This window comes from Triticum urartu, chromosome 1, assembly GCF_003073215.2.
Source record: "Triticum urartu cultivar G1812 chromosome 1, Tu2.1, whole genome shotgun sequence".
Taxonomy (NCBI): domain Eukaryota; kingdom Viridiplantae; phylum Streptophyta; class Magnoliopsida; order Poales; family Poaceae; genus Triticum; species Triticum urartu.
In genome coordinates, this window is record NC_053022.1 from 482658220 (window position 1) to 482671241 (window position 13022).

General features: G+C 41.6%; 1 non-coding gene and 1 pseudogene across 1 annotated transcript; both read right to left on the reverse strand.

Moving 5' to 3' along the window:
- Positions 1–11547: 11547 nt before the first annotated feature.
- LOC125533401 lies at positions 11548–11625 on the reverse strand. Its single transcript, XR_007294278.1, has one exon. It is a non-coding gene; the product is annotated as a small nucleolar RNA snoR117 (small nucleolar RNA).
- A 57-nt stretch (positions 11626–11682) lies between these two features.
- Positions 11683–11772, reverse strand: LOC125533387 (annotated as a pseudogene).
- Positions 11773–13022: the final 1250 nt, after the last annotated feature.

Here is a 13022-nt window from a genome sequence, read left to right on the forward strand (position 1 = left end):
TTTGACCTCTTCAATCCCACTTTTATTAATTTTTGCATCAAGATCTAAAAACTCTGAATTATTGGGATGCCTTTTAACTAAAGTTGACTCATCTCAAGTCCCATCTTTATCGAGATTCATATTGGAAAACAAAGATTTAATAGGAGTCACATCAGTCACTTTTAGGTCTTCATCATTATTATCATGAAAACTAGAAGAACATGCTTTCACAAAGCAATCTTTTTTAGCACGCATCCTAGCGGTTCTTTCTTTGCACTCATCAATGGAAATTCTCATGGCTTTGAGAGACTCATTGATGTCATGCTTAGGTGGAAAAGATCTAATTTCAAAGTATCAACATCAAGAGAAATTCTATCCACGTTCCTAGCCAACTCATCAATCTAAAGCAATTTTTCTTCAACCAAAGCATTGAAATTCTTTCGCGGACTCATAAATTCTTTAACACTAATCTCAAAATCAGAGGGCATCTTATTAAAATTTCCATAAGATTTGTTGTAGGAATTACCATAATTATTAGAGGAATTACTAGGAAACGGCCTAGAATTAAAGTTTCCTCTATACGCGTTGTTACCAAAATTGTTCCTACCAACAAAATTCACATCCATAGATTCATTATTATTCTCAATCAAAGTGGACAAAGGCATATCATTAGGATCGGAAGAAACACTTTTATGAGCAAACAATTTCATAAGTTCATCCATCTTTCCACTCAAAATATTAATCTCTCCAATCGCATGAACTTTTTTACTAGTGGATCTTTCTGTGTGCCATTGAGAATAATTAACCATAATATTGTCTAGGAGTTTAGTAGATTCTCCTAAAGTGATTACCATAAAAGTGCCTCCCGCGGCCGAATCTAAAGGATTTCTAGAAGCAAAATTCAATCCGACATAAATTTTTTGTATAATCATCCACAAATCCAAACCATGTGTAGGGCAATTACGTATCATTAATTTCATCCTCTCCCAAGCTTGTGCAACATGCTCATGATCAAGTTGCTTAAAATTCATAATATCGTTCCTAAGAGAGATGATTTTATCGGGAGGAAAATACTTAGAGATGAAATCATCTTTGCACTTATTCCATGAGTCAATACTATTTTTAGGAAAAGAAGTGAACCAAGTTTTAGCACGATCTCTAAGCGAAAACAGAAATAGCTTCAACTTAACAATATCATTATCCACTTCTTTCTTCTTTTGCATATCATGCAAATCAACAAAATTGTTTAGATGGGTAGCGGCATCTTCACTAGGAAGTCCAGAAAATTGATCTTTCATAACAAGATTCAACAAAGCGGTATTAATTTCACAAGATTCAGCATCGGTAGTAGGAGCAATCGGAGTGCTAATAAAATCATTGTTGTTGGTATTGTAAAAGTCGCACAATTTAGTATTATGTTGAGCCATCGTGACAAACAATCAATCCAACACACAAGCACACAAGAAGCAAGCGAAAAGAGACGAAATGAAAAGGGGCGAAGAAAATGCAAAGGTTTTCTAAAATCATTTTAGAAGTGGGGGGAGGAAAACGACAAGCGAATGGCAAATAAGGTAATGCGAGGGAGAAGAGTTTATGATGGGTACTTGGTGTGTCTTGACTTGGAGTAGATCTCCCCGGCAACGGCGCCAGAAATCCTTCTTGCTACCTCTTGAGCATGCGTTTGGTTTCCCTTGAAGAGGAAAAGGTGATGCAGGAAAGTAGCGTAAGTATTTCCCTCAGTTTTTGAGAACCAAGGTATCAATCCAATAGGAGACAACGCACAAGTCACCTAGTACCTGCACAAACAATCAAGAACCTTGCAACCAACGCGGTCAATTCCTTCACGGTCACTCGCAAAAGTGAGATCTGATAAAGATAGTAGAATAAATATTTTTGGTATTTTTGTTGTATAGATTGGAAAGTAAATAATGCAAATAGTAAATGAGATGTGATGTAAATAAAATAGATGAAATATAATAAGAAAGAGACCCGGGGGCCATAGGTTTCACTAGTGGCTTCTCTCAAGATAGCATGTATTACGGTGGGTTAACAAATTACTGGCGAGCAATTGATAGAAAAGCTCATAGTTATGAGAATATCTAAGGCAATGATTATGAATATAGGCATCACGTCTGTGTCAAGTAGATTTAAATGATTCTGCATCTACTACTATTACTCCACACATCTACCGCTATCCAGCATGCATCTAGAGTATTAAGGTCATAAGAACAGAGTAACGCTTTAAGCAAGATGACGTGATGTAGAGGGATAAACTCAAACAATATGATATAAACCCCATCTTTTTATCCTCGATGGCAACAATACAATACGTGCCTTGCTGCCCCTACTGTCACTGGGAAAGGACACCGCAATATTGAACCCAAAGCTAAGCACTTCTCCCATTGCAAGAAAGATCAATCTAGTAGGCCAAATTAAATCGATAATTCAGAGAGACTTGCAAAGATATCAAATCATGCATATAAGAATGCAGAGAAGAACCAAATAATATTCATAGATAATCTTGTCCATAAACCCACAATTCATCAGATCTTGGCAAACACACCGCAAAAGAGTATTACATCGAATAGATCTCCAAGAACATCAAGGAGAACTTTGTATTGAGAATCAAAGAGAGAGAAGAAGCCATCTAGCTAATAAGTATGGACCCGAAGGTATGTGGTAAACTACTCACGCTTCATCGGAGAGGCTATGGTGTTGATGTAGAAGCCCTGCGTGATCGATTCCCCCTCCGGCGGATCGCCAGAAGAGGCCCCAAGATGGGATCTCATAGATACAGAAGGTTGCGGTGGTGGAAAAGTGGTTTCGTGGCTCTCTGTGATCGATCTAGGGTATAAGAGTATATATAGGCAGAAGAAGTACGTCGGTGGAGCTACGAGGGGCCAACAAGGGTGGGGGCGCGCATACCCCCCTGGGCGGGCCCTCCTGCCTCGTGGCCGCCTCGTGGCGTTCCACACCTCAACTCCAAGTCTCCTGGTTTGCTTTCGGTCCAAGAAAGATCATCGTGAAGGTTTCATTCTGTTTGGATTTCGTTTGGTATTCCTTTTTGCGAAACTCTAAAATAGGCAAAAAAAACAAAAACTGGCACTGGGCCTCCGGCTAATAGGTTAGTCCCAAAATAATATAAAAGAGCATACTAAAGCTCATTAAACATCCAAAACAGATAATATAATAGCATGGAACAATCAAAATTATAGATACGTTGGAGACGTATCAACTCTCAACCTAATAATAATGAAGAACAAGACAATGATGTTGAGATAGAACCACATGTTGATCTTGATAACCCACAACCTAAGAATAAAAGGTATGATAAAAGAGACTTTGTGGCTAGAAAACACGGTAAAGAAATAGAACCGTGGGTTGAAAAACCAATGCCTTTTCCACCTAAGTCAAATAAAAAGAATGATGATGAAGAATTTGAACGCTTTGCTGAAATGCCGAGGCCAATCTTTTTGCGTACTCGCTTGACTGATATCCTTAAAATGCCTCCTTATGCAAAGTATATGAAAGATATCATCACCAATAAAAGAAAAATAGCGAAAGCTGAAATCTTCACTATGCTTGCAAATTATACTTTTAAAGATGGAGTAACTAAAAAACTTGGAGATCCGGGAATACCAACTATACCTTGCTCCATCAAAAAGAATTATGTGAAAACTGATTTATGTGATTTAGGAGCTTGTGTTACTGTTATGCCTTTCTTTTTATATAAAAGACTTGATTTGAATAAACTCACACCTACTGAAATATCTTTGCAAATGGCTAATAAATCAACTGCCATACCTATCGGTATCTGTGAGAATGTGCTCGTTGTTGTTGCTAATGTTACTATTTTGACTGGCTTTGTTATACTTGAGATGCCCGAGGATGACAACATGTCGATTATCCTTGGTAGACCCTTCTTGAATACTGCAGGGCTGTTATTGATTGCAATAAAAGCAAGGTCACTTTTCATATCAATGGTAATGAGCATACGGTGCACTTTCCGAAGAAACAATTCCAAGTGAATGGTATTAATGTTATTGAAAAATCTCCGACAATCACTATTGGAAGTTTTCGAATACCTCTACCTACTATTAAAAAGAAATATGAAATGCTTATTGTTGGGGACATTCATATCCCCGTTGAGGTAACTTAGTGATTTACGAAAGTTCTTTGGTTTCATGCTAATTGAAAGTGGTTGTTAATAAAACCTGATCAACCTTATTAATGGATCATTTTTTAGAAGTATGAAGTTGATGAATTTCGTAAGCACTACCTTCTGTCCCTACTTTTTGTTTTTTGTTTTTATTAGTTAAATAAAATAAAATGCCATGTTTTGTCTATTTTATGGATTTCCCGTGCAATAAGAAATGACCCAAAAATAAAATTTCTCAGAATGCTCTGAAAATTTAATACGATTTTTTCTTAATATTCCTCAATTTCTGGTGCAAATAATATCAGAGGGAGGTGCACCAGGTGGGCACAACCCACCTGGCCGCGCCAGGACCCCCAGGTGCGCCCTGGTGGGTTGTGGTCCCCACGTGGGCCCCCTCACTTATCTCTTTACACCACATCATCACCTACCTCCAGAAAAAATTCCCATATCTCTCTCTCCCATGTTCTTGCTCTCAAGCCCGTGGATTTCGATCTCTTTGATCGAAGCTCCGTTTCCAAAAATGTTTCGGGGGATTGTTGCTTGGTATGTGACTCCACCATTTGTCCAATTAGTTTTTGTTTTGGTGGTTTATATTTTAAATAATTAGCTACTCTTGGTACTGCTGTAGATGAGCTTGCATGTTGAATTCTTAGAGTTTTAAGTAGTTTGAATGCTTGCTATGGCCTCTATGTATCCCTATGAGTAGTTGCTATCAATCTTATAAAGCTTTGTTGATAACTTTTTGTCCCTCAATTTTTTTCAAAATATAGTATGTGAACATGATGAACATTTTTGGAAGGAGTTCTTCGAGGAGGAGATCCTAGGGGGCATCTTCTAGTGACAACTCTGCTCGTCCGTCTTATGTCGAACCAAGTGAAACTTCCATTCGAGATGCAGCCACCAAAACATGTTTATGGCCTTGCGATGATTATATGATGCGTGTGGGCATTAAAAGGAGGAATTTGAGCAATAAGTTCACAATGTCGGTCTCGGTCCCTACATTTCAGATAAGTGCGAGCAACGCCACACTCTTACCGAATCATTTGTCAAAGGATTTAAATTCCATCCCCATGAGTCTAGGGCGTTGTTTAAGCTTTATGAAAATTCATTTAGCATCTCACTAGAGAGTTTTGCTCACCACTGCAAACTCCCATTCTAGGGTTCCCTTGACGAACCACCAAGAGCTGAGTACCAATCATTCTTGACTAGTCTTTGCTACGGTGAGACGAGGGGAGTGACACAAGGTAGAATAAAGAGCATTCATTTTCTCATAATTTAGTACTTTGCATTATTTAACGGGAAATGTATAGTAGGCAAGTAAGACTGTAGCACACTCTATGCTCTAGACTTGAGCCTCATACACACCGCTCTCACTGGTGAAAGGAGTTATAACCATGCAGCGATTGTTGCACGCAGACTGCAGCATAACGCTAATAGTGGTTGTTTCTATGGTGGAATTTATGCCACGCGTTTAGCACGAGGGCTTGGTGTTTCACCTTTGCCCTTTGATCCTATCCTACCAACACAGTATTTAGACTTTGATGCTTTAAAAAGTCATAAGATCCTCAAAGGAAAAATTAATAACTTCACTTACAATCTGTTGTTTAACCAAACATCCGTTGTGCACACATATTTGCCTGCGCCTGCTCTTTTTGACTATCACAGCAAAGGAAGATATTTTGTTCTTGAAAGCGAGGCCCGAGCTCACAATGCGGCAGTGGAGGCAGCACGGCAGGCGGAGGCATCCGCACCGAGAGTCTCTGTGAGCAACCACGCCGACTTCTATCCAGATTTCTCATTGATTACCAAGTTAGACCAAAAGCCTAAGCTTGGGGGAGTACGTGTTTCCACCGACTTTATATTCATGTCCATTTCATTCCAGTTTTCGGTGTCCACACTTTTTCATTGTATCATCCATGCTTAATTTTATTTTCTTGCTTTCTTCTTGTGTGTTTGAAAAACCTTAGAAAAACCAAAAAAAATTAGTTGTTGTTAGTTTACTTTCTATGCATGCTTAGTTGTAGTATTAAAAAGAAAACCCAAAAAGTTTTCCTTATTCTTCTTTTACTTGTTGGGAGCTTTCCCGTGTAAATAGTTTTCTCATTTTTTGATTTTTCTTTTTATTTGCTTGTTCAAGAAAACCAAAAACTCCAAAAATATTCTGGTGTGTTTCTCTGAATTTCTTTTCTTTTTATTCGAGTCGTACCGAGGAGAAGACCACGATAAAAATGTTGAGTGGCTCTCATTTGAATAACTGTTGATATAATAAAGAGCCCATTTTACCTTGCCTTCTCCTGTTGAATAAAATGTTTGCAGATTCCAGCTCAGTCCACGACCCTCTAGCACTATTATTATTTTCATACCGTTCGATCGTGCAAATGAAAGGCAATAATGACGATATTCGATGAACTGGTCGTGGCAGAGAGAAACGGGTATGAACTCGACTTGTTCTGTTTGTGTAAATATGTTTAACCTAGTATCCATGATTCATCCCATTATGATTAAACATGTTTGCAATGACAATTAGAGATTATAGTTTCTCATGCCATGCATAAGTAGCTAAGGAGTGGATAATGATTTATCTTGGATATCAACATTGCGTTAAAATGATTGTGATGTAGTATGATGATATGGTCTCCTCCTCTGAATGTTCGAGTGGCTTAACTTGGCACATGTTCATGCATGTAGTTGAATCAAAACAACATAGCCTCTATGATATTTATGTTCATGGTGTTCATATCCTACTCATGCTAGTGTCTAATGTTACTTATGCATAATGCATGTTCATGACCGTTGTTGCTCTCTAGCTGGCCGATTCTCAATCTAATTGCTAGCCTTCGCCTATACTAAGTGGGAATTCTGGTTGTACATCAAAGACCTTGAACCCAAAAGTTATTCCAGATGAGTCCACCATACCTACCTATATGTGGTATTACCCTGCCGTCCTAAGTAAATTTGCATGTGCTATCTCTAAAAACTTCTAAAAACATTTTTGTGTGACTGGATCGTTCATGGAACGACAGGAGGTGGTTGGTATCTTCCATGCTAAGCGGGTTATTCTCAGATCGAGTGTTTATTCACTCGCCATCGCACGAGAAAAGGGCGGTAATAGGGATGCCCAGTCCCAACCCGCAAACAGAAAAGCTTACAAATAATCAAACAAAAACTCCCAGTGGAGTCAAAACCTTTACTTTTATCGCTTGGGAACCGCCACTAGCATGCTTAGTATGGAAGATATTGATAACTGATAGTCGTGAAGTAAATGAGAAGGGTGCATGTCTCAAAATATCATTTACCTCTGTTTTAAAAACTTGAGCTCTGGCACCTCTGCAAATCACTGCTTCCCTCTGCGAAGGGACTATCTATTTACTTTTATGTTGTGTCATCACCTTCTAAAACAAGCGCTAGAACCTGAGAGCGCTACTGTCATGACTTATGCACTCTGTGTAGCTAATGTTGGGTGCATCATGACTGGATCTTTTCTACCATGAATTACAATGTTTAGCCGATGCTTGGACTTTGGAGGTGCTCTGCATTTATGTTTTGTGGTCTCGAAAAGGTCTATCGAGATACCACTATTGTCATATTATATCATGGTTGTTTTAACAACGTTGCCGTTTGAGATATATCTTATTATTGCTCGCTAGCTGATTATGTCATTGATATGAGTTAATATAATCTTTAAGAGGTATTATCGGCATGGTTAGTTATAATGTTGGTTGAAAACCTGGGTGTTGTTTAAGCTTATTTATGCAAACAAGAGCAAAAGAGTTCATAAAAGTTTTTCTTTTTCACTTTCAGTTTATCAACTGAATTGCTTGAGGACAAGCAAAGGTTTAAGCTTGGGGAGTTGATGCGTCTCCAACGTATCTACTTTTCCTAACGCTTTTCCTCTTGTTTTGACTCTAATTTGCATGATTTGAATGAAACTAACCCTGGACTGACGTTGTTTTCAACAGAACTACCATGGTGTTATTTTTGTGCAGAAATAAAAATTCTCGAAATGGAACGAAACTTTGCGAGAACTTTTATACAATAAACAAGAATTTTTGGAGCCAAGACCCACCGGAGGGGGGCACCTGGGTCGGCACAACCCACCAGGGCGTGCCCCCCTCCTGGCGCGCCCAAGTGGGTTGTCCCCACCTGGTGGCCCCGCAGACCCTGATTCCAACTCCATAAATACCTATTTTTCTAGAAAAAATCAGGGAGAAAGAATTATCGTGATCCACGAGACGGAGCCACCGTCACCTCCTGTTCTTCATCGGGAGGCCAGATCTGGAGTCCTTTTGGGCTCCGAAGAGGGGGATCTTCGTTCTTCGTCATCACCAACCCTTCTCCATTACCAATTCCATGATGCTCCCCACCGGGAGTGAGTAATTCCTTCGTAGGCTCGCTGGTCGGTGAGGAGTTGGATGAGATTAATCATGTAATCGAGTTAGTTTTGTTAGGGCCTGATCCCTAGTATCCACTATGTTCTAAGATTGATGTTGTTATGACTTTGTCATGCTTAATGCTTGTCACTTTGGGCCTGGGTGCTATGATTTCAGTTCTGAACCGTTTATGTTATCACAATTATATCCATGTTCTAGATCCGATCTTGCAAGTTATAGTCGGGACCACTCCCGGTGATGACCGTAGTTTGAGGAGTTCATGTATTCACCGTGTGTTAATGCTTTGTTTCGGTTTTCTATTAAAAGAGACCTTAATATCTCCTTGTTTCCAATAAAACCCCGCTGCCACGGGAGGGTAGGACAAAAGATGTCATGCAAGTTCTTTCCATAAGCATGTATATTTATGAAATACATGCCTACATTATATTAATGAACTGGAGCTAGTGTCGTATCGCCTTAGGTTATAACTGTCTCATGATGAATATCATCCAACAAGTCACCGATCCAATACTTACAAATTTATCTTATGTTGTTACTGTTGTTGTTACTGTTACAACTGCTACAAAACTATTGCTGTAACTGTTACCGTTACCATTGCTACTACTACTATTATCAAAACTATCATATTACTTTGCTACTGATCACGTTGCTGTAGATAATTAATCTCCAGGTGTGGTTGAATTATCAACTCCGCAGTTAATACCTTCAAATATTATTTGGCTTCCCTTGTGTCAAATATATAAATTTAGGTTGAATACTCTATCCTCGAAAACTGTTGTGCTCCCCTATACTTGTGGATTATCACCATCCAAGCAAAATCGTCGCCGCCTCCGTGGAAAAAAATATCACTAACCGATATGGCCATGCCAACATAAACTTTTCTCTCAATCAAAATGATCTATAGGAATTGATTGATGCACACAACCATTTTCATTGCAAAGTTTCATCGGTAAAAGAATGATAAGAGATTTCACAAAAAAAATTGATGACATTAACATCCAAAGGATACCCACCACAAAAACAATGACATGATTAGAGCATCCACAACCGGACCCCTCATATCCTCTCTATACGCCCGAGTGAATGTCCTGATAATTGACCAGTCCCCTATATGTCTGGGCTTTCTAACAACCACCATACCCAGTTCATATGGGGGGCGGATAAGGGTAGGCCCATACATGCTTGCCACATCGATCTGGCCCACACTGGTCCACCCAACCCCACAAATATCCCCTCCATATCCACATCCAGACAAAACCCTAGCCACTTCCCACTTCACTCCACTCTCCAACTACTCTCCGTCCTTCAGCATGTCGGGTAGTGAATCCGAGTCCAACAACTCTGAATCCATCGACTGGGACCTTCACCGAATACACACGTGCCCGCACCTGGGTGAAGCGGCAAGACCAAGCCACGCGTGCCCTTACACTGGAGGAAAGGCCGGCAATATGTGCCCTCTCTGGACATGAAGGAGGAGGATTGTGGTGCGGCATCCGGCCCTTCAGCTCCGACAGCAATCATATCCGCCTTGACTTGTGTTGTGTCTTCGATCGCTATGACCACAAAGTGGATAAGGGTAAAGGCAGCCATGCATGAACTTTCAACATAATTCTAGTTTAGAACATTGCCAATTTTTGGTAGTCCAATGGCATGTATAGTGAAAAACGCATATGTTATGTGTGTGATCTAGTTGAACTATGTTTGTTTATACTATATGTTGCATGAGATTGTATGAATTTGTGGATTTGAGGAGGTGGGAGGTTAGGTGGAGTCAGCCGAGCTCCCATATGCTTCGAAAGCCTCAACGGATATCTTTTGAATGTTATTGTAGCTTTGGAGGAACTACTTCGAACAATTTTTGGTGAAGCCAATGGCGTTGCTACATCCCATAGCACATGAGATTCGTAAGTGCGCCCTCCCAAACCTTCCGTCCCCCTCGACATCCCTCCCTCCCTCATGGTTCGCTGCACGAGACATATGGGTCTGGCTTGGAGGGTGGCTCTGTCCTGGCCGTGATGGCGACCCAGAAGGTCAAGCTGGTGGCACATCAGTGCGATGGAGCGGCGACGGCAGCGTGCAAACGGTGGAGGGGTGTGCTCGGTCCATTAGCTGCAAGCGGGCAGTGAGGTTCATCTTCTCACGAGCATAGTAGGAGATGGTCGTGGTCTCACCGCACCGGTTGTTGCATTGACACTGAAGGATACAAACAGAGCTAGGAGCTCGCCTGGGAAGGCTTGCTCGGCGGTGGCCGTAGTCCCCAGTTCTTATCCCTCTCGATCCACCGGGGAGCCGGCCTCATATCGCTCTCTGACGGTCGTTCCCTCTTGTGCGTAATGTTCACAGGGCCTTAGGGAGCTGCTTGCGAACATTGAGATCCGGATCTTATCTAGCGTTAGGGAGCTGCTTGCGAACATTGTTGTGGTTTCATGTCCGCTCCAGACTCACAGTAGCAATGCTTTTCACCAAAATATATCTACATACATATTTAGAAACAGAGAGAGTACATCTGAATATATTTGGGAACGTTTCAGTGTATTATTGATACAAAATCATCGATAATTCAACTATTCAATCAATTAATTACACACATTTCCGTGTATTATTGATCTAAATCAATTAGTCATCATTCGATAGTTCACAACGAGGTGTCTCCAGTGTTAATGATGCATTTGTTCATCGCACGGTTGTTTTTGCCAAACCAAATATCAAACAGATTATATCATGCAATGATTAGATTAATTAATGGTAAACAGGTACTCTATGTGCAGCGGAAAAAACCATTAAGAACTCAACATCAGCATGACCAAAAACTGTCGGACAAGTGGATGCGCACGCCGTACGCAGGACGGCGCACGCCGTACGCAGGACGGCGCACGCATGATAACCTGTTCGGGCATCGCTATCGGCAACGTACAGCACCGAAGTCGCTACGGGAATCAGCTCAGAGACTCTAATTTGTTGCCTGAACAGTAAAAGTGACCAAGAATCCAGATTTAAAAAAAGAACAGTCAAATCGAAGGGCCTCAGAGACGCATTAGCAAATGTGAATCATCAGATGCATCAGATGGTACGGACAAATTGTTGATATCACAGGCCCCGGAAGAAAGAAAGATAAAAAGAACGAGATCCAGCAAGCTGACGCGATTTATAGCAGAGTCAGATTAGATAACGTATGTCAATCAGCACAGGTCCGGCGAGCCGGATCCTAAGACTGGGGCGACAAAAATCCATGTCATCACGCTCCGCGGTCACATAGGCAAGATGGGAGCTCGGGAAAATCAGAGATCTGCACCAAAAAGTCAGACATATGGATGCAGAGTTGCGCTGCAGATGTGCGTGCCGCAGGGGAGAACGTCCGGCCGGAGATGGCGGCCGGGGTGATGCATCTCGCCCCCTGCGGCGCAGCGGTCGATCTGCGCCTCCAGAACAAGGCCGCCGAGAGTGGATTTGCTCTCGCAGCCGAAAGAAGAGGCGACGGAAACAAGCGAGGACGCACGCAAGAATGGTTCAAAAACAAGGCAGCAAACAACAAAAGAAGAAAGAACCATGCGCGAATTTGTTCCGGCGAGCTTCGCCCGGCATAAAAAACCGAGATGTGACGAGGGGAGGAGCGGCTGCAGGGAGAGGCGGCGCGGCGAGGCAGGGTTTGCTGACGGGACGTCTCGTGCGCTTATAAAGGCGAGCCGGGCAGGTCTAGAAGCCGCGGTGGGCGGGGAGCGTGTGGGCTGATCTGGAGGCCCAGATCGTTGGTTCCGGCCCTGCATGTCGTGTCTATTTGTTTTTGGACCTCCTCCTGGTTGGCGACCTCACGCGCGCCCCTAATGGGCTGTGGCCCATCGCTCGCAATCGCTACGTGGGTTGTTGTTTCGATAGCCTTTTATTTCCTTGCCAACACTTGTTGAAAACACTGGTCTTTAAAAAAAACTGGTTGCGGTTTTCCAATTAATTTGGGGGCGTGCTACACGTCCGCCAGCTGATATTTTTGAAAGATCAGCCGGCTCGCGAGCTGTTGGATTGCCGCATCAAGCGAGCCGAACGTGCCTCCAGAACTGTAACATAGGTCTTATTGCAGAATTATTTCTGCAACATAGGTCTTGTTGCGGAATTTTTTTGCAACGGCTGTTTTGTCATGAAAAAAATTTACAACTAGGGTTTTGTTGCAATATTTTCTGCAACTGAGGTCTTGTTGCAGAAAATTTCCACAGCAGGGGTTTTGTTGCAAAATTAGACCCGTCATAGACCATTGCAACACCGCATATGTTTCTCAAACATAGCCTCTGTTTCGAAAGTGTGGTCGACAAAGAATGGCATGCAAGTCATCAATTGGACGCGTGTCATGCAGCGGACGGAGGTGGCGGACGCGGCCACTACGATCAGCCGGATGACAGTAAGCGTTTCCCATTAATTTTAAAAAGTCCGTGGACTCAAAAAAGGATTATTAATTTCAAAAATGTGAATATGTAAATATGTTCGTTCAATAAGAAAAAAATGAA